Raw genomic sequence first — 20437 nt, 5'->3', positions numbered from 1 at the left:
CGAGATAAGCTGTAAACAAAATTGCACGAGTCTAAATAACATTTAAGAAAAAAAATACAGTATCAGCCCAGCTGTTTATCACTACAAGTTACAGTTGTAATTATTCCTACCTTTTCTCATCATTACAATTCTAGCTTTCAAGTTTTCAAGCTTCTTTGTGCCTTATGTCTACAAACACATTGCTAAACAGCTGCAACACTTAATAGTTCAGAACAGAAGATGGAGAGATAAGACGTGAAAGTAGTTGTGGTTACGAACATTATTCAAATCACAGTTCAGAGAAAACCTTTTCTTTTGGAGAAGACTTGTCCTGTGCAGCAGGGCACATAGGTACCACTTCTAAAAAAAACTAATCACCTTCAATATTGGTTTAGCAGTTGGCTGGCAAATTATCAACTGCTTCATGTACCATCATCATTTCTACTGTTTCCTATCACATATGCACTAAGAACACCATTATCTTTTCTGTTTTCAGTAATTCTTTCCATTTGTAGAATTAGCCGAACACAATAAGGGACAAAAATGTAATCACTGCAACCATGTATTAATCCTGCATTTATAAAGCATTAAAAAAGAACAATCACAACAGAAAAATGGAGCCAAAACACTGAAGTTAGTTGGCAGTGATTTTCTCTCTCTGTCTCTCTCTCTTTCTCTCAACCATAAGCCACTGCTGGAAGCACGCTCTTTCCTTTTTCTTGCAAGTCACATACATCTTGTCTCTTGCTTGCAATGACTGTATAGTATAGTGTCAATCAGCTAAGATGAGATTCATTTAGTTGCATGTAATGATGTTTGGCCAAGTGAAATTGTACAGTTAATTATGACCAGATGTGTTTCAATATAGCCTTTCAACCTTTGAATTGCCCAGTATGCTCTCTCTCACATTCTGACTTTATCTCCTTAATTGTCTCACTAACTAATCACAGGCAACTACCTCTAATGTAACCATAATGAGGGAGATACTAACTAAGCACTGAACGCTAGACCGTGGCTTTGCGTAGCAATTTCAGAAGCCTGAGAGACCAGATTTCAAAAGGGCTGGCTTGCAGTCCTGAGTTCCTCTGGTGAGTGCAATGTCACTGCTGCCTTCCAGCCAGCACAGCAGTCACAGCTGCACTGAAATGAGCAGGCGTTTCCTCCAACAGGCAGCGGGATGGAGACAGGCTACAAAGCTGGATGATCCTTGATTTACTGTGTTTATGAGGGAGCTGGTAACCAGAAATGAAAGCTGGGTGAAAACAAGGCAGAGGAAAAGCTTTGGTCACAGGGTGTGTGTTCATTTTTCTTAATTTTTGTTTGTTTGTTTTTCTTACTTTATTTTCTTTTTCTTTTTTGGTAGAGCACCTAGGACACATGGAGTGGGAAGACCCTTTGAAGAACAGAGGAGCAGCTGGGCTACTGAGAGCGTTTGTCTGTCAATGAAATTAAGTTCTTGCTTTTTCCTTTATACAATTCACAAATACCTGTTTTCTAAACTTGTGTTTCCTCAAGTAATAAGAAATCCCACTGGAAAAGAAGAAGGTAAAACTTCTACTGTTTATCCTGCATTCCTCACTGAGTAGATTAAAGGTATTACAAAATATCTTATCCAAGAGCTTATTGCGATGATTTATTTAATATAGCTATATAAAAAAAGATATTCCAACACCAAATTTTATGCACAAGAGATGATTTATAAAGACTATGTTCTGTGTAGTAAGAATAAAGAAATAAATGCTTTAAAACTTTGTAGTTCCTTCAAAGTACACTGATGGCCAATCCCTAGTGCACCACTGGTGCAGTGTCATCCCTTCATTCTGTGTGCCATTCTGTGTGTCCCTCTGGATGGGATTACTAAAGTAAAAATGTATTGGACATATTTTTCATCTCCATATCAACAGGGATGTAAGAATGAGAAGGAGTCATGAAGATCCCCTTTCTCAGAGAAGACTTTAAGTGATGAAGTTATAACACATTTTTGAAGTGTGTTGAACCAAAAAGGCCTGGGACAGCAAGGTTTGAACTGAAGAGGTGGAAGAAGAGTGGGAGCAGGGGTGCGGAATGATGGTGTCAATTAAACCTCGTGTTAGGGATGAAAAATGACATCACCTGCACATTGCTGACACCCACACTCCGCTCAGGGCTGAGAAGTACAGCAAATTTGAACTTGGTGAAGTGAGAACGTCAAGAGTAGATTTAAAGGGATGGATAGCTTTGTCAAATATTCTATTTTAGATGGGGAAAATAAAGATAAAAATAAAACATTTTGGCTGTGTTGTATGTTTGATGCTCATCCAAAATGATTTTGCCTGGATCCTGAAATAGTAAGCTGCTTTCCTTAGAGGTGATCATTCTTCCCACCCTTTTCTTCGTTCTTTCTTTCTTTCCCTCCCACAATATCAAGCTCTTAAAGAAAAACAACAACAACAGGCTTTGAATGAGTACCTCCTCTTCAAAAAGCTCTTATAAATGGGAAAATTAGAGGTGCTCAGAGAAATGAAGGGCTTGGCAAGTCTCAGGAAGACAGATTGGCATTTATTTTGTTTTGTATTTATTTTTCTTTGTCATGTAACCCATCAAATGATCTCAGATTTGTGTTGTGGACATATCTTCAGTAAAAGACAATGATATTTCTTGAGAGGGTAAGAATAAATCTCCCTTGAAAGCACACAGTTATCGTCTACATGAAGCTAACACACGGATTTTAGAAAGCAATTAGTAGGCCAACAAGCAGGGTGTCCATGGCTTGCCTTTCTATTTTTTGGACAACAAAGCCACATTCAACAGAGAATGGGAAATTATTATTTATTTTTTTCCCTGAAAAATCTAATATCCTATCAAAATACCTATGATGTTGTAGTTCATATGAAGTGCTTGGACACTTTTGTCTTGGGAAGAGAGCTAACACTATGTCTTACAGCATGCAGACAGCGCTCTTTCCACTTTTATTAGTTGTCTCTGTCACCATGTGCCCAAAAGATGGGGTAGATGCTGCTCTCGGTTTTATATTGTGACCATTTACAGAAAAAAATGTCAGTATACATACACACAGATATTAGCTAGGTGTCACCACTGTGCTCTCAGCCATTGCCTGACAGGGTATTTTACTTTAAGCCCTAAAGAACAAACAGCAGCATTTAGGGTCCTGGGTAAGTAAATGTGCCTACGCCCTTAATATGGGGCTTAGCAACATTTGTGAATCACTGGGTGAGCAAAGAGAGGAGAGGGGCGCTGCTTATCAGCAGCGTGATATAACTTCACAAGTAAGGCACAGCTAACCTTAGGAAGTGATGAGCTGTGCAGGTGATGAGGCCCAGCATCCTGCCACATGGATGCCAGGCCTCTTCCTGCTGTGCACTCACGAGCCTGATGTAGCCACGCAAATGTCTGGAAAGTCCAGCCTCAATTTTAATGAGAGAAGAAAACAAGATAATAGTAATAGTTACAGAGAGTACCTAGTTTGTTCCAACAGTGGGACTTCCAGTTGTGACTTTATTTATTTATTTATTTATTTATTTTCTGCAAATGTCCAATGTCATAAAATGACCAATATCATAAATCTTTGTATGAAGCAGGATTAATTTTATATGGATAATTTGGACAAAAAGAACCCATTTAGTTTTTGTTTGTTTGTTTGTTTGCTTGTTTTTGTTTTTTTAACCTCAGGACGTTTACTTTGCTGAACTGCAAGGCTGCCCATTTGGTCTGGCCACAATTAACACAGACACAATTAGCAAGCAGCATTCTCAGTCCCTGCCTACCACTAGCTTTAAGGATGGTTCCCGGGCAATTCTGTGAGAGAAAGGCTATTCTTTATTTCCGGGTGTAACTATGAAGAGATTTGACTAACTAGCTCTCTGCCTCAAACTGCTAAACCCAACCCACACAAATGTATTTCGCTGTAAGTGCCCCCACTTTCCTCACTCTCTCCCACTTTTCTCTTGCTTTCCCATTATCCACCTCCCCAGCAATAATAGGCAGTAAGTTTGTTTGCTTTTTTCCTGTCATAGTGAATGTCTACTTTTAAATGCCACCTTGTTTAAAGATAAGAAAAATTAAAAGAAAAATAGCCACAGAACAAACTAATCTCCCTTTCCAAATATAAAATAAAAGCCATCTTATTTTTAGGCTTTGCAGCAGCTCATGTGTCATTTTCATGATTTCTTTCGATGACTGAAAGGCAGTGAGAGGAGGCGAGAAAAAAACTTTTTTTTGTTCCCCTTAGAAATACATATTCAGAGCTTTCCCTAACCTGATTTCTCCTACATTAAATCATCCATAGACCAAGCTACAATGAAGCCCCAATTACCTGATGTTTTTGTCAGCTTTCAGTAAACTGCATCGTGGTGATTAGCCTAATATAATGGCACCAGCAACATGATGCATGTAGGCTGTAATATTTTATTTTTTTTTGCATTATAAATCTACCTCCAGTACCCAGCAGCAAACTAAGAGAAGCCGGGCTTCAAGGTATGGTGAGAGCAGGTTGCAGAGTAGGGCTTTTGGGTTAGAAACCAACCGTGCCATTACCCTGAGGGCGAAGGGGATGAACGAGAGCAGGAATCCATTTTGTACAGCCGTGGTCCCATCTGGTGTCCTGTGTAGGGCATGCAGGGCCTGACACTGGCTCCTTGGGATCAACAGGAAACACCCCAGTCACCTGAAGGACAGCAGAACAGGCCATTAACTCTCAACTTCTTGGGCCCTTTATGAATACAATTACTCTTATTTTACTTCTTTTTTTCAATACCCTCCAGCAGGCAGATACCAACACAAGATAAGCTTTCAGCCTTCAGCTCTCAGGACTTAATTCCCCAAGATGATTAATAATCCCTTTATAGCATCACAACATTTATGGCAGCTATCACCTTAGTGAACACAGGCAGCAATTCATTCTGATTTCAGTACATTTCTTCATATGAGGTTTCGTTAGCCAATATATTACAATAGTGGAAACATCTAATTGGGTTGCATGATTATTAAAAAATATTCTGTATATTAAATATGTGCCTTTCGTTTTAAACTGCCTAAAAAAAAAAAAAAAAAAAAAAAAACATAAATAGATAAAGTTTAGTTCATACAACTATAACTGGTTTGTATCAAAAAGCTCTTCCAGTGTGTAAATATAATCATCTGCTGACTTTCTCTAAACATATCACTACCCCAGGAGAAAAACATGTGAATACATCCAATAAATGTTCTTGAAATCCGTTCTTCTTTCCTCTCAACCATTGCAAAGAGACCATATTATTCAGAAACGCTTCTATCTGGTGTATGTGATACTGCTCTTATTTGTCCCTTGGGACCTTTGGTTGCGGATGAGCAGCTCCAAGCATAAGGACTGGGAGCAGATGCAAAGAGCAAGGCTGTGCCGTGCCAGGGGTTGGTTACCGCACCCCTGCACATCGCTCGAGACCTGGCACCGTGTGCCATAGTAGAGATGTTGCTTTGACCCCATTGCTGTGTCCAAGTCTTCCCTGTTAGCCTCAGCATTTCATCTATGTGCTTCCCTGGGCCATTAGCTGTACTACATATATAGTGTCTAGACCATAATGCCAGATCCTGCTTCTGCCTTAGCCCCAGTCCTCAAGAGTCCGCCCTGACCTATCCCCGGCTTCTTGCTTGAATGTTAGTCCCAGCTTGCTGTCCCTGCACAGCACCAGTCCCTCCATGCTAGACGTACAGAACCTTCCTCCACCATCCCGTCCTTAAAAATAAAACTTGCTATTTCTGCCCAATTAAAAATAAAACTTCCTATTTCTGCCCAAAAGTGCTAATCTGTCTAGTTGAGGAGCTGCAATAAATCTTTCCCCTTTCAGCATGCAGCTATCAATTAGTGCTGGTGCCTAATCTGAATGTTTGAAAGTCTGATAGATCTATTAATAGCAAAACATCAGGCATCTAATTTCCAGATACTCTAAAATTTAATTCCAAGTCTGTTTGACTATCCTGGATTTCTTTTTAAAATTATCATGCATATGTTTCTGCTAAACTGTGTTTCTTTATCCTGATGCTATCTTGCTCAGTACAGGTATGTTCAATAAGCAGTCTGGATAAAAGAGAGAATGTGGTCATACTTCCCATTTGGCTGCAGACAGCGATCACGAGTGATGCAAGATCCAAACAGATTGAGCAAAATGTTGCTCTACTAAAATAAATAAATAAATAAATAGAAATCTCCTGAGGAAAAAACTCTCCTGAGTCTTCTGTGGGACTCCTGCACATGCACGGCACTTAGATGGCACACTCACTTCAAAGAGCCCTAACTCAGGCAGCCTGCACAAAGATGTAAGGGGTTATTATTTATCTCTTGCACAGGTAGGTAGTGTGAAAGTGTAGTTCCTAATGAAAGCACATGCAGGGAGCAGTGAATGCCATCCTCGCATTCATCTGGCTGTATTATTTCTTTTATTCAAGAAGACGTATCTGAGAATAGCTGCCCATACTATGCAAAATACGGAGTCTTTTCTCTCTTTTGCAATTACACATTCGTGATTCCCTACCAGTCCTTTTCTTCACATTGTGAAGAAGGTACTATTCTTTCTTCTGAGACAAAGAAAATAGGCCACTGGACAGATGGTGAGAGGCAGATAGCAGACCCAATAATAAAGTAACCGCCCCCTTTAGAAGACTTCAGGTGCAACATAAAAGTGTCTCTCAGGTTTTTGTTTGTTTGTTTTCTTTTAATATTCATTATTCATCTGTTGTTTTATGAAAGTCTCCTCATAGTTAGGAATTGCAGGTTGCACACTATAATGTTAATGGGAACGGTGCAGAACACACAAACATCTTGCTTGCACAATTGTAATGCAGTCTGTATGTGGTATTTTTTATCTCATTATAGTAAATATTTCAATATTCAATATGGCCTGCATTAAAAGCAAACAACAAAACAGCACTGTGCCGGCATGGTACAGATATTGTACATTGTAACATAAAATTTAAAAAGCTTACATTCACCTTATTAGTAAAAATATTGCGTTTCTAAGGCTAAAATAAAGATTAAAAAGGATATCTGAAAAAAAAATATTACATTAAAAGTGAGAATTGCTGAGAGTGAACATATCATTTCGTGAATTCCTACATTTATTCATCCCTGTATGATCAGATTTACTCCCTCATCACACGCTGGATGTGTTCCTCAGTGTTGAGCTGTTCTGGCTGTAATGCCAGAGAAGCTGATAAAGATAAATAGTGAAAAAGAAGAAGCCAAGATGGAAAAGCTATGAAGGATGAGGTATTATTTCCAAAGTGGGGACCTGACTTTTAAAGATAACTATACTCAATACAGATCAATAAAAAAATAAATTAGATTTGATTCAGGTTCTGAAATGGATCTATGGGCCTCTGGTGTTACTTACCCAGCTCCCGTGTCTTGCAGAGGAAGCTGGATTGGGCTGTTTATCCAAGAGAGAAGCTCTGAGACAAACAGAGGGCAGCGGCTCTCTGTTGCCAAGAAGTAGCACATGGGAAACATGCTCACCAGACCCTCTGGGAAAGCAGAAACCCAGAAGAAGTGTAGCGTGTGTGGGACCAAGCTTCTGTGCAAACCACAGTGTGGAGCCAGCTCCTCCAGGACAAGGTCTTTGTGAGCCAAGAACCAGGTCTGTGCCAAGACCAAACCCTCACAAAAGGACAATAAAAGAGTCCCATGCTGTAACGCTGAAAATCTAGACTGCTCTGTTTTATTATATAAACGTGATTTTTCTCACAGACTATATGCAGAAAGTACACACCCATGAAATAGGCGGGTTTGTTTTATTAATCCTGAAACTTCTCCATGCTTAGCTCTCAGGTAGACATAATATAGACATAATAGCTTATTTCTCTGATCAAATACGGTAATACAGAATTTAAGGAACAAAATCCACGCTTCTTGGACAATAAATCACACCTTGATAAACCCCCTACCCACGCCAAGAATTCATCCAGATTTCTAGCTGTCTAAACAAACAGACTAAATGGATTTATTCTTACTGAACTCAGTTTAACATTCCGCTATTTAACCATTTTTCAAGTAAAGTACCTCTGTCTACCATAATTAAAGCACGATAATTTCAGACCCAGATGTATATAAGAAACAGCGCAAAGGTCAGTCTCCATAATCATTTTGCCTTAAGGTATATATGGAAAATACCATACATTTATTTTATGGAGCCTGAAAGAATAGCATCTATATTTAGGTCTCACATATATTAAAATGTGAAAAGAGAGAAGGCTGCTATTATTTATTTAAAGAGTCAAAGATAGAATTCTAAAGTTGTTCCAAGATAGATTTTCAGACTTGGATGATTTTAGGGCTGTTAATGCCACACACTGTGCTGTTATTGTTTTAAAGAGAAAAGTCTGAGATATAATTATTAGCAAAGGGAGACTCTTAAATGCGTTGTCTGCATCAAAATTCTGACAAGACAGCAGCGTGGCACAAAAGGCAATATTCTCCAGAAAAGTAATCTTTATAAATGTTATCTGTTCCTCCACCCTGGACTTGCATTTCTGTCATGCAGTTGACATTCTCTTGATATAGAAGGATGAAAAGTCAAAACAGCAGTTCTTAAAAATAGAACTTTTTTACAGTTTCAAACAAAGTCAACATTTAGTTTGGTGTAACATAAGAACTTTCAATGAGAAGCTTCACAAGCAAACTTTTGTCCCCAAATAAGCCAGAGATCTGGTGTATTATTAGCACCTACAGAAGCATCTTCAGGGCAGGAGTACTTAATTCCTGCTTTCACGGTTTCATGACACCTTGACTAGGAGAGTAATTTTTAGTCACTGGGGCGTTTTTAATAAGAAACACAAAAATCAGCATTACTGTGAGAAAAATAAATTGTTGGAAAAACACATATTGCTATCATACTATTGCTGCAGGGATACCACATTTAAAACTAAGTCTTTATATAAGCTCTGTTCTTCCAATTCATTGGACATTTGTATTCACAAGTCCTAAAGAATATTATTTACTCCTCCCATATAATTTGAGTTGAAAATTGCAAAGAAAAAGTTCTAATCAAACGGATGGAACAAAAAAGTTTAGTAAAAAACAGGAAAGAAAGAAAAAAATACAGAGAAAAGAAAATATTTCAGCAGAATTATCAGTGAAAGTCTTTTTTTTTTCTTCTTTTTTTTTTTTTTTTTTTCCCCTCAAAGTTTTATGTAAAGAAGCTGTACTGATTTTCTCTCCAAAGAACAGTGGTAGACATTTGATCCTGATATTGATTATATCCAAATTTTCCAGATTCTCTAAAAAATATCAGCTGTATAATTTGACTTCAACTAACTTAACTGAACCCCTAGAAAGATCCATTTTGATCAATTTCTGTTGGATTTTACCATCTCAATTTTTATCCTTCTCAACTGGCAGTAGTAGATAATGGAGTCCAGAAAGACGAGGGTCTCTCTTTGAAACCTTAACAACCAATTCTTCATCTGTAAGAGGAAAATATGCTCACAGTACGCATAACTCCTTGTTTGTTTTCCAACATGGAGAAGGTAAGATGTAAATATAGATGCCTTTGACAGGAAATACAAACTGAATTGGATACTACTTGCAGCTTTGATTCCTTTGACCCTTATTCTTCTGTATGGGCTCCTCTAGTATACTTTGGTACACTGTAGTGTAAGACATAGTACAGCGTACTTCACATGGTCTGCTGGTAGGCACTGCCAACTAGACTATGATCTGCTTGCTCCTCAGAGGCTCAAGCATGCAATTAATTGATTTACATGGATTTAATCATATAGCTAATTGTCAACACAATGTTTTGTTTGTGGCATTCTATTCATGCAATTTCCTTCACAGTTCAGGTTTTGTTTTTGTGCTTTATCTTTTGAGCCACAGCTTGGTTGCAAATTAATTCAAGCTTGGCAGCATAATGTATGGTTGCCACCGTGTATTAGAAAGTGCCCACCACCAGAAAGTGAAAGAACATGGAGACTACAGGAATCACCTTGAAGATGCCAACAAAAATCAGGAATTTCATTTTGGGCATGCCAGAAGAACAGCAGTCTAGTCAGATATCGTCACTAGAGCTGGAGGCACAGAGGTGCCTGAAAAGATGACTTTTTTTCCATAAATTGAAAAGCAAGCAAAGTTTTACTAGAGTTAAAGATAAGCTTGTAATGCAGGTAAGGATTATTAAAAAACAACTTTTTTATAATTATACTGTCTTTCTTCAGGCTAACAGAAGCCAGATCTTGTGAGCTATTTAGACATTTGATAGAAGTTTTGAGGGCAAATTATACATCTAGTCTCATGGTTTTCCATGAGGGTGAGACAATCCATCCTTTATACTGGTGCTGTTTATTTAGCTTGACAAAAATATTTATGTCTATTTTTAGAATGGCCTTCTAACATGTCTAGCATATCTTTCGGCTGCTCTGTTTCACATATTGAAGAGCAATAGCAAAATCACCCCACTGCTGCACAGTGTGTCTGATGATAGGGGAGTTAAACTGACATTTTCTGGGAGCATTAAGTACACCCACATGCACATATGTAGACATTCATACGAGTTATTAATATAAATAAGAACAAAGGTAACAGCTGATATGACCTGCAGTCACATTATGTATGGGTTAGCCTCGCTGCATATCCAATAGCTCATTTGTACTCTTTAGCAAAACAGTTTTTTTGACAGAGGAGTGCTGATAAAACATTGAATGAGATGTAACAGAAAAATCTTTAGCTTTGCAAGCAGTTACAATTTTGCTATTGTATAAAGATAAGATTTTTAAAAAACAGCCTAGAAGAAAAGAAGAAATCATTATGATCTTGATATATGTCATTTAAAATTCACCTGATTCCCTCCCTTCCCCCCAACCCTGCTTTCCCTCATAAATCAAAAGTGAATACACAGATCACAGGGATGAGGAGCAGGTGGTAAAACAGCCTAAAAATTTCTTTTCTATACTTCAGGGGAGAACTAATTTCCTGTTGAAAAGAATGGGTCATTTTTACTGCTAGTTTAGCCACATGGCTCCCAGGTACCAATTTTGTGAAGTATTATACATTTTCACTGTGGGTCATTTGTTTCCTCTGCAGGTTTCCTTGAGACTTACAGAACTGATACACATAGATTTTTCCATCTGTGCTTCTGAGCATATAATGATGATTGGACAGGTTATCTTTCCTTTACTCTGTACAATAAGTGACAGAGAATGCAGAAATTTTGTATATATGTCATATAGAGCAACTTTCTTATGACAGTGCCTGAACAAGACACTGGTGTTGATACCCTATAAATTGCCCATTTTCCATGCTCCTTTAGGCCAGCTGTAACTGCTAAAACCAATACCACCAGGCACAGATATTGTCTTAGAAAGAGATGTACATAGCTGGAGATTTTCTGCAGAGAAGCTGATGCTTGAATTTGTTTGAGAAATAGGAGCTCTGTGCTTGAACAGAAAGCATATTTCCCCTTGTTAGACTGAATACAAGCTTCTACCCTAATTACATAAAACCACTAGTTCTCGGAGATCTGCTCAGGGCATCTAAGGCACAGGTATCCCAGATCTCTAACCCTAGGAACCTCACGTCTGAAACTGAAATGCTCTCAGGTACAATAAGTCGTATATTCCTGAGCACCAAGAGGCAGGACTTGGATGCCACCACGTCACGGGTGCCACTGAAACCCCAGACAAGGCAGTGACACGAGAGCCCTTGTGCTATAGCCACGGAGGTCCCTGGGGTCAGCCCAAACTAGAAATCTCAGATGGGTTAAAAGCTGTCAATTTTTCTACCTTTCTATGTATACATATATATGAGTAAGCATGAGTGTACATAGATGGAGCTGGGAGGGAGGTGGCTGCTACATAGGCTGAGACGATTGCTGAGCTTTTGCCAAGTACCAGAGCTGTGCAATCCTGGGACTGAGGACAGGGCTAAACAAGTACAAAATTCCTTGGTCACAGGAAGGGAGACAGCAAGTGCTTAATCATCAGACGTAGGAAGGGAAAACAAAACAAAATGAGAGACAGCAAAGGAAAGCAGCACAAGGCTGTGTGACTACTCTCTTTCCATGATCAGAGCGTTCAATCACACAGCATGTGGAAAATTAAATAATATTCAATACACTGAGTGCACTGAATAGGAATTCATACTGAGGAATTCAAAGGTATCAGACACAGTATGTCACCATGTAAGGAAATGTATTTGAGCTACGTGAAGGCCGATGCCTTATGTTTTTTAATAAAGGTGAGGATAGATTACAAACCCTTGATTTCAGCCCAAGGTTGCATTGGATGGAAGGCATTTCATTTAAAGTAATTTGCCTTTTTGGAAGTTACAATAGAATAATGTGAAAAGCATTGAATACCAAACAATATGAAATGGTAAGATGCTAAACTGTCACATCTGTAAGAAAAGGCCATTGAATGTATTAGAAATAGGTCACTAGAGCTAAATGGACCAAGGCAAGTAAAGCTAAAATGCCCATGTGGTACCAGTCGCACCTGAAGAGTATACTGAATATTTGTTTATTTAATTATGGTTACTTGCAAGGTTTAAATACTTCCACCAGGAGTCCTTGATTCCTGTGAAAGCTTTTCAGAAGGAAAAAAGAGAAAAAAAAAAAAAAAAAAAAAAAAGTGGATTACTAACCTTATTTTTGGTGGTGTAAAAGCATTTGATGCATACATTGCTCCCTCTCAACCACAGGGACACCAATCACGCCAGGGGTAACTGTGCCTACATCTGTCGGTTAAAGCCAACCTTTGCAGAGTTGCCGACTCAAGACCTGACTCATCTGCAGCTGCTAGCTTCTGGCAGAGCTCCTCAGCCTTCAGGAGAGGCCTCAGCCACCCTCCCCATGCTCCAGCCCTGGAGGCCAGCTGGCCTGGGCATACAATGGGTGATGAATCACACAGAATCACAGAATTTCTAGGTTGGAAGAGACCTCAAGATCATCGAGTCCAACCTCTGACCTAACGCTAGCAGTCCCCACTAAACCGTATCCCTAAGCTCTACATCTAAACGTCTTTTGAAGACTTCCAGGGATGGTGACTCCACCACTTCCATGGGCAGCCTGTTCCAGTGCCTCACAACCCTTTCAGTGAAGAAGTTCTTCCTAACATCTAACCTAAAACTCCCCTGGCGCAACTTTAGCCCATTCCCCCTCGTCCTGTCACCAGGCATGTGGGAGAACAGGCCAACCCCCACCTCGCTACAGCCTCCCTTGAGGTACCTAAAAAGAGCGATAAGGTCGCCCCTGAGCCTCCTCTTCTCCAGGCTGAACAAGCCCAGCTCCCTCAGCCGCTCCTCGTAGGACTTGTTCTCCAGACCCCTCACCAGCTTCATCGCCCTTCTCTGGACTCGCTCAAGCACCTCGATGTCCTTCTTGTAGCGAGGGGCCCAAAACTGAACACAGTACTCGAGGTGCGGCCTCACCAGAGCTGAGTACAGGGGGACGATCACCTCCCTAGCCCTGCTGGTCACACTGTTCCTGATACAAGCCAGGATGCCGCTGGCCTTCTTGGCCACCTGAGCACACTGCTGGCTCATATTCAGCCGACTATCCACCATCACTCCCAGGTCCTTCTCTCCCTCCTTATCTAAGAACAAGCTGCAAGGAGAGATGCTGCACAGGTCCAGCTGCAAAGGATGGGCAGGAAGCTGGAAGGAGCCCACTGCAGAGCACCCTCCATCTAAACAGTGGACATGTCAGAAAAGCAAGGATCTGCATCAGAAATTCAGGTAGCAGCCCATGGAAGTTAATGAAAATTTCTTTTAAAAGGTTCCAGGAAGCTCAGATCCTCACGCTAGCACTGGGGTAAAGGCAGGGAGGATGTAGGTTACAGGAACAGTGTGACATGGTTACTCACCGAAGTGAGCCCTTGAGGCTCAAGGTGTTTTGAGACATTTGGTACGAGCTGTCTGAGACACACAGAGCTTACAGGCCCAGCTCCCTCTGTAGACAACTGTTGTTGTGGTGGTGTGGTCTGTTTGTTCATGCTGTTCTGTTTTAATATTGCGTATGCTTCAATTTCTATGGCCGGTGTTGTCTTCTTAGGAGAGCTTTCAAATACTGCAAAGAAATACATCCCAGGAGCAGCTTTCAGAAAGCAGTTTAAAAGCCTTCATCTATCTCCCTGGCCCCGGCATCCTCCCACCACGGAGCTTTCCAAACACAGATCTGTGTGTTTTTGCGGTGCCTCAGAAGAGGCATGTCAGCCCTGAGGGTGGGCTTCACAGTGCTGAGGAGGCCGCACAGCAGATGCAGGGAACTAAATCAAGCCGGTTGATCCCTGTACAGTGTCATAACTGTAAAATCCTCCACAAGGAGCAGTGTGGAAAGTGGCTGTATTTGTGCATTCATCATGCATGCTATGACAAATGACAGTTTTATGGTTAAATGCACTTGAATGGAAGGTTAAGGTTCATCTCCCTTCTCTGCCCTAGACTTCATATATCACCTCAGGTAAAACTAAGAGCCAGATAATACCTTAAACAACAGGTTTACTTTCCTTCACCTTCTATTTCTAACTCAGGTGTTAACAGCACTTCTTCCCAACCCTGCCTCTTTACTTTACACACACGTGCCTGGAGGTTTGCTTGGGGCTTGGAGCAACGGGAAGCCTGCAGTCAGGCAGGGAGCCTGAAAACGACAGCACAAGCAAAACCAACAGCACTTAAGGCAGGTAATAAATGAGCCTGGTCCTGGCCCCAGTGAGAGATAGCACTGCTCTGCCCCTTTCTGCTGCCGTGCCCTTCTCTGGAGCCAGCTCCTGCTGCAGCTGCCACAAGGGGCCAGGCCCAGCACTTCCCCAGCTGCACCCGGAGCACTGCACATCCACTGCGGCACCAGCAGCTCCTGGGGCACCTGTGCTAGGCAGAAAGCAGGCAGATTCTGTCCTCATTTCTCTATGTGAACTTCAAAATGCATGTAAATCTGTGAGGAGTGAAGTGCACATATTCTCTGTGTAAACCCAGGAACTTGGAGTAGCCGACAAGTGGATTAAGGATGAATTAACTGATGCCAAAGTGGAAATGTATTCTCCCCAAATCAGATTTCAAGAAGTTGGCACTGCCTCTGGAGGAAAGGCAGCAAGAAAACTGGAAACTGAGCTAAAGGCCACCATACAGACTGAGTGAAATCAGTGGTCTGGAAATCAGGGCAAGAAGATAAACTCCGTGGAAGAAAGACGTGGGACTGCACTGCTAGATGGGCGGGCAGACCCCTACATGGCCAGCTGCCAGGGCTCCAGCAGGCAAAGAACAATCTTGCAGGAGCCCGCTCCAAGTCCTGCAGCCCCTGGGAGAGCACCAATGAAGCGCATTTAGATTTATTTTTGACTTGTATCTGCCATAAGGAAAACAAGCATTTTATACCCCCCAGAAAAGGCAGACCGGCGTAGGTTAAATGCAAGAGGAATGGCGGGGAACGGTGACATTTCTAATAGCTACTCATTTCTCTATGGATAAAATCATTTCTGAATTTAAGTGTGCGGGTGTTTTCCAGCACAGTGAAAGACAAGACAGATAGTGGATGATGATTACACTGAGCCTGGGCTCCAGTAACATGATTGTGGGCATGATGGAAGCTATATAATACAGAGATATTGCACATGATTTATAGGCTGTGAAAAAGAGAAGGGTTTCAGTATGTGTTGTTGTTGTTGTTGTTTTTGTTTTTGTTTTTTCTTTCAAAATTTTAGCTTTGTGCACTAAAAGAGAGGATGTATTTAACCGCCAGGTTGGTATACTTTAAATGAATAACGCTGTGCCTTGAAAGGACTGTGCCATCTTTGTCTATTTAAGTGTACTGAAACTATGCTTTATTCCTTGTAGCTCCCACCCCAGAGTGGTGTTGTAGAGGCGTTGTATGTCCATTCTGCATGCACAACTCTCAGCTTTTTCTGCTTTACTGTTAATAATTAACTTAGTGCTTTATTTCTCCACATTAGTAGTAACAGTTACACTTTGGTATATTTAATAGGAATCAGAAGGGGACAAAACCCACACTCATAAGGAAAACATAGCAGCATCTTCAGCTAAACAGTACACAACACAAGGAGAATAATAGAAGACATGAGATATAGGTATAATACAGACAAAAGAAAAACATATTCTTGCTAGACTAGACTATAAGAAACAATCTTGGCACTGATAACCCACGACATAAGCAACTGTAGGGGAGGACAGAGTCCTGAGTCTTTATCTCCGATATTTTTTTCTCTGTTGAAGTACCTTAGTGGAATAAAAATCTCCTGGGTGCCTCATACTCCTCCCCAGCATGTGATGATGTTTCTCCTTTTGCCTGCTTATACCCTTTTCACTTTTTCTTTATTTTCTACATCTGTTTTTAACCTCTTATGAATTTGATGATCTTATGGGTCTTTTCCAACCTAAATGATTCTATGATTCATCTATCTCCTCCTTGTATATTTATTTTCATGCTGGCAATTCTCTTTTTCCCATCCCAAATGCATTTGCCAGGTATTTCACCCCCCCAACCCATGCTTCTTCAGAGTTGCTGGAGACGTAGAAAGTCCTGGTAAGAAAAAAAAACCTGAAGACATCAGGAATAGCTGGCTGAAAGGCTGAAATCTCAGCCTTTCATCCTCTCCATATCAAAGAGGTTGCTTCTTCGGGAGTGCAAGAAGAAGAGAGCACACAGTGAGATGGGGGAAGGATGCAGGGAATCCACACTAAGGTTGAGACCTAGATCTGGGAGCTTTTCAGAGACATAAATTGTCCCTCTACCTGGGAGTGGGCTCCTGGTAAAAAGAATCCCAGGTTGGGAATTTGGAGCATTTGAAACATTTTTCAGACATACCTCTCTTCAGGCTAATTACTCCACATTTGTCATCCAGAGATGAAGGTCACTTGATGCACTGAGCTATCACCAGGGATTTGGGGGCTTGAAGTGACAATTGCTCTGTTACGAATATTAGCTGCGATTCTTCCCAATTATCCTAAGAAATGTTAAGCCCCAAGAGAGCCTTAAAGAAATAAAACTCTTCAAATTTGTGGGGGATTCAATCATTCAGAAGTTCTGACAGGCATCACTGGGAACCAGCCGTCATCCTGGGCAGCTCCTGTGATCCAGGATTAATCAGCCAGAGCTCACCCAGAGAATGAAGCAAGCCCCCAGAAAACCCCTACAACACAGAAATTGACAACAAACAAATTCTCCTTCAGCTTTTCAGCTCATCAATGCTTCTGAGGCTTTAAGAAGTATCCCACTTTAATAAAAATGCAAAGCTATTAATAGAAATCTCCATAAGAAAATTGTTTGTACCAATTGAGTTTCCTAATCCAACAGCTTTAGTAGAGTCTTGAGTAGGACAGGTATAGTTTGGTCAATTTAAGTCATGTATTTTTCAGAACAGAAATGATGCAAGGTGTAAAAACACATTTGTCCATTACGGCAGGTAAAACAGCAGAAAAAAAAATAATTTAATATTTCATTGATCCTTGAGGTCTTTGGAGAAGCCATTCCTACAGCCAGAGCCAAGCCAGGATGCTTCACAGTAAGACTGGGACTCTGCATCTGTGCAGATAGCTGCTGGTGTGAAAACAAAGACTGGTGTCCTCAAGGTGGACCTCAGACCAGGACACACCTCTATTGTCACCCACTGGCTGCTGTCAGCTTGGTGGTGACACGCTGCTACAGCAGTGGATGAAGAAGAGAACTAAATACTTGACTTAAACTGCACTGAAGTGGTTAATTTTGGGGGGGAATTTTACTGCAAATTCATCAAAAAGCAATCTGACTGGAAATTAATAGGATTATTTTTGACTGGCTGAGGTTAATGGCTTTTTTTTTTTATTATTTTATAAAATCACCATAATTTAGTACTACTTATCTAAGTTACCATAAAACATAGATATTGATAGCAAAATTACAGACAGCTGGGTACAGGATGAAACAAATTGACAAAACCCATGCTCTTAGGAAAACACAAATGCCAAATTGAGTATGTTAGGCTAACCATTTAAATGATCTACTAACAGAGGTACTTTAGACCAAAGTCCTGGTTAATTTTACACTGTATGAGCATGCAGAGGAAAACATCTGCTGAAAGGTGGACAGCCTGAGCCCAGCAGACATCCAGGGAATGAGCAGCTTGGACACACATTTCTTCCACACTCATTTCACATATTCCTCACGGTTTTCAATGAAAACTTTACTAGAGTACATTACTTAGGCATGACTGATTTTTCTCCCGGTGAATTAAGGGACAACCACAGATAAGCATCTAGAGCAAGATGAGCAAAGGCTCTGAGGCTTTGTTGGACAAAGAAACAGCACTGAGGCACTAGGTAACTTTAAAAGCTTTTGGTTTCAGATGAAGCTGGCTATGGCAAGCACGGCTCCTGCCACCAAAAATGACGTATTTCCCTAGGCCAGTGCTTCCCACAAGCAGCACTGGAGCAACCTTTGGCACTTTCTTTGCACAGACTGTTCACTGCCTGCGATGCTGAGACCGGCAATGTGAGGGTAGGGGAGGGGACAGTGGAAAAGACAACCTGGATAACCTCAAAATGAGGTAAAGGTGGCAGTTTATCTGCACTAGGAGCATGAGGCAGATCCTTCTCTCATTTATTTTCTCCTCGTTTTTTGCCTTTCAGCCCATACTAGAGACACAAAACAGCTTTTCTCTTTGCTCTGTAAGATTAAAGATCTTCTTCTTTCCTGGCAGCTCTCTCCTTAAAGTGGGTTTCCAGCACCACTTGCTCTCCCTTTCCCCATCTCCCCGTGGGTGCACTATCTGCACCCAATGTGCCGCCTCCTCTGCTCCGGGCACCCTGAGCCCAGCCTCCCCGAGGCAAGCGTCGGGTCTGCCTTTACACTCCTCATTGTCTGTTTGGCCACAAAGAAAGCAGGGCAACTACAGAAAATAAATACGGTTTTAAAGAAAATCTTATTAATAAGAAGGCGGTGCTAGATTTTTTGCAGCTATGATTGTCTTGATGGGCAATGTCTCATGATTAGTTTTAATATTTCTAATTGGTTTCTGTAATGCTTAGAGAGTGAGAGGCAGTATTAACATGAAGGCTTGTACTACTTCCTCATGTTTGCAGCTGTGTATGAAAAGAGATGATTCAGAAAATGTTCTTTGTGTCAAAGTTATTATTTAGAGGTAGATTTCATCTGAAAGTGTTTGCTTTTGTTTGCTCCTTCATTTCTTTGAATATTGGCTACTCCATTAAATGTAATACCTACAGGTTTTAAATAGCGATCCCTCTTTGTGAATTTTATTTAATGACTATTTCAATGTATGTTTGTTCAATGCATATAAACCTTCCCTTCCCACAAGCAGAATCAAAAGTAAAGAAAGAAAATCCTTTTTCAAGGTTTGAGAGCTTTGTTTCAAAAATGTACAGTATGTGGCCAAGAAACCAGTGTCAAAGAAATATGAACAAAATTGTTATATGACATGCATCAAAAGATTTCAACAGTTGTTCTGAAAAGCAAAATAACTGAACATGACTGTCACACAAAAAGAATTATGACACTCTAACTTCCACACGAGATGCAATTTCCAAGGATCCTTGACTCTTCTTGCCATGTGTAAATGTTTTATACCTTTTCTTTTATTTTCATGTAGCTATTACAATCTCCATCTGTTGCTGTTTACATCTAATATGCAAAAAATGAATAGATGTTATGGGATATTTGAGATTTTGTACATTCAAAAGTTTGATTTGGATCTTGGCTAGGAGAATGCCCTCATGGGAGGGTTAACTCTGGTGGGAAAACACCAGCAGAGGCAGCATTTCATCATGCATTTGTTTCAAAGAAAGAGAAGGAAAAAAAGACTGGATTTATAGCCTTGGGAAGCTTTATGTATTCCTTTAGGGGAGGAAAGAAAGAAAGAATAAGAAAGGCCAAAGAAGAAAGGAAAGTTAATAGATAAACGTGCTTCATACCGACACTTACATCAATTACCAATGTATGAAGCCATTCTAATATTCTCCTTCATACAAATAATTCCACAGACCTCAGTAGAGTGAGTCAATCACATTATTTTTATGAAGAAGCTCATAGTACAAGCACCTTAGACTAGAAGCCTTATGAGTCTAGGTCTCCAGAGGATTTTTGACGGATTCACAACAGAGAGAAGGTTGTGCTTATTGACTTGGAGAATAAAAAAATACATATTTATGTCGCTGCATAAACATTAATAAACATATGATCAACTGCAGCTCTAGATCTATGCCATGTGGAGGATTCCTAGGGTGCAGTACTACAAGAAAACCAGTAGCAATATCTAAATTTAGGGATGTTTGATACTTCCTATCATATTATTGTATATTCAGGGCTCATAGTGTGGCTGAACTACTTCAAGATGAAATTTTCCTCTTATAGGCTAAATTAAGGAAAGAAATCTGATAAATTTAAGGTTAAAGAAAGAATATTATTCCTTACAGTTACTTTTCCTTTTTTTGTTTTGTTTTGTTTTGTTTTGTTTTAAATAACCACTTTAATCAAGAAATGTGAAATGGTTC

This window comes from Aythya fuligula, chromosome 7, assembly GCF_009819795.1.
Source record: "Aythya fuligula isolate bAytFul2 chromosome 7, bAytFul2.pri, whole genome shotgun sequence".
In the NCBI taxonomy this organism is placed as follows: domain Eukaryota; kingdom Metazoa; phylum Chordata; class Aves; order Anseriformes; family Anatidae; genus Aythya; species Aythya fuligula.
Note: the sequence above shows the minus strand (reverse complement) of the source record.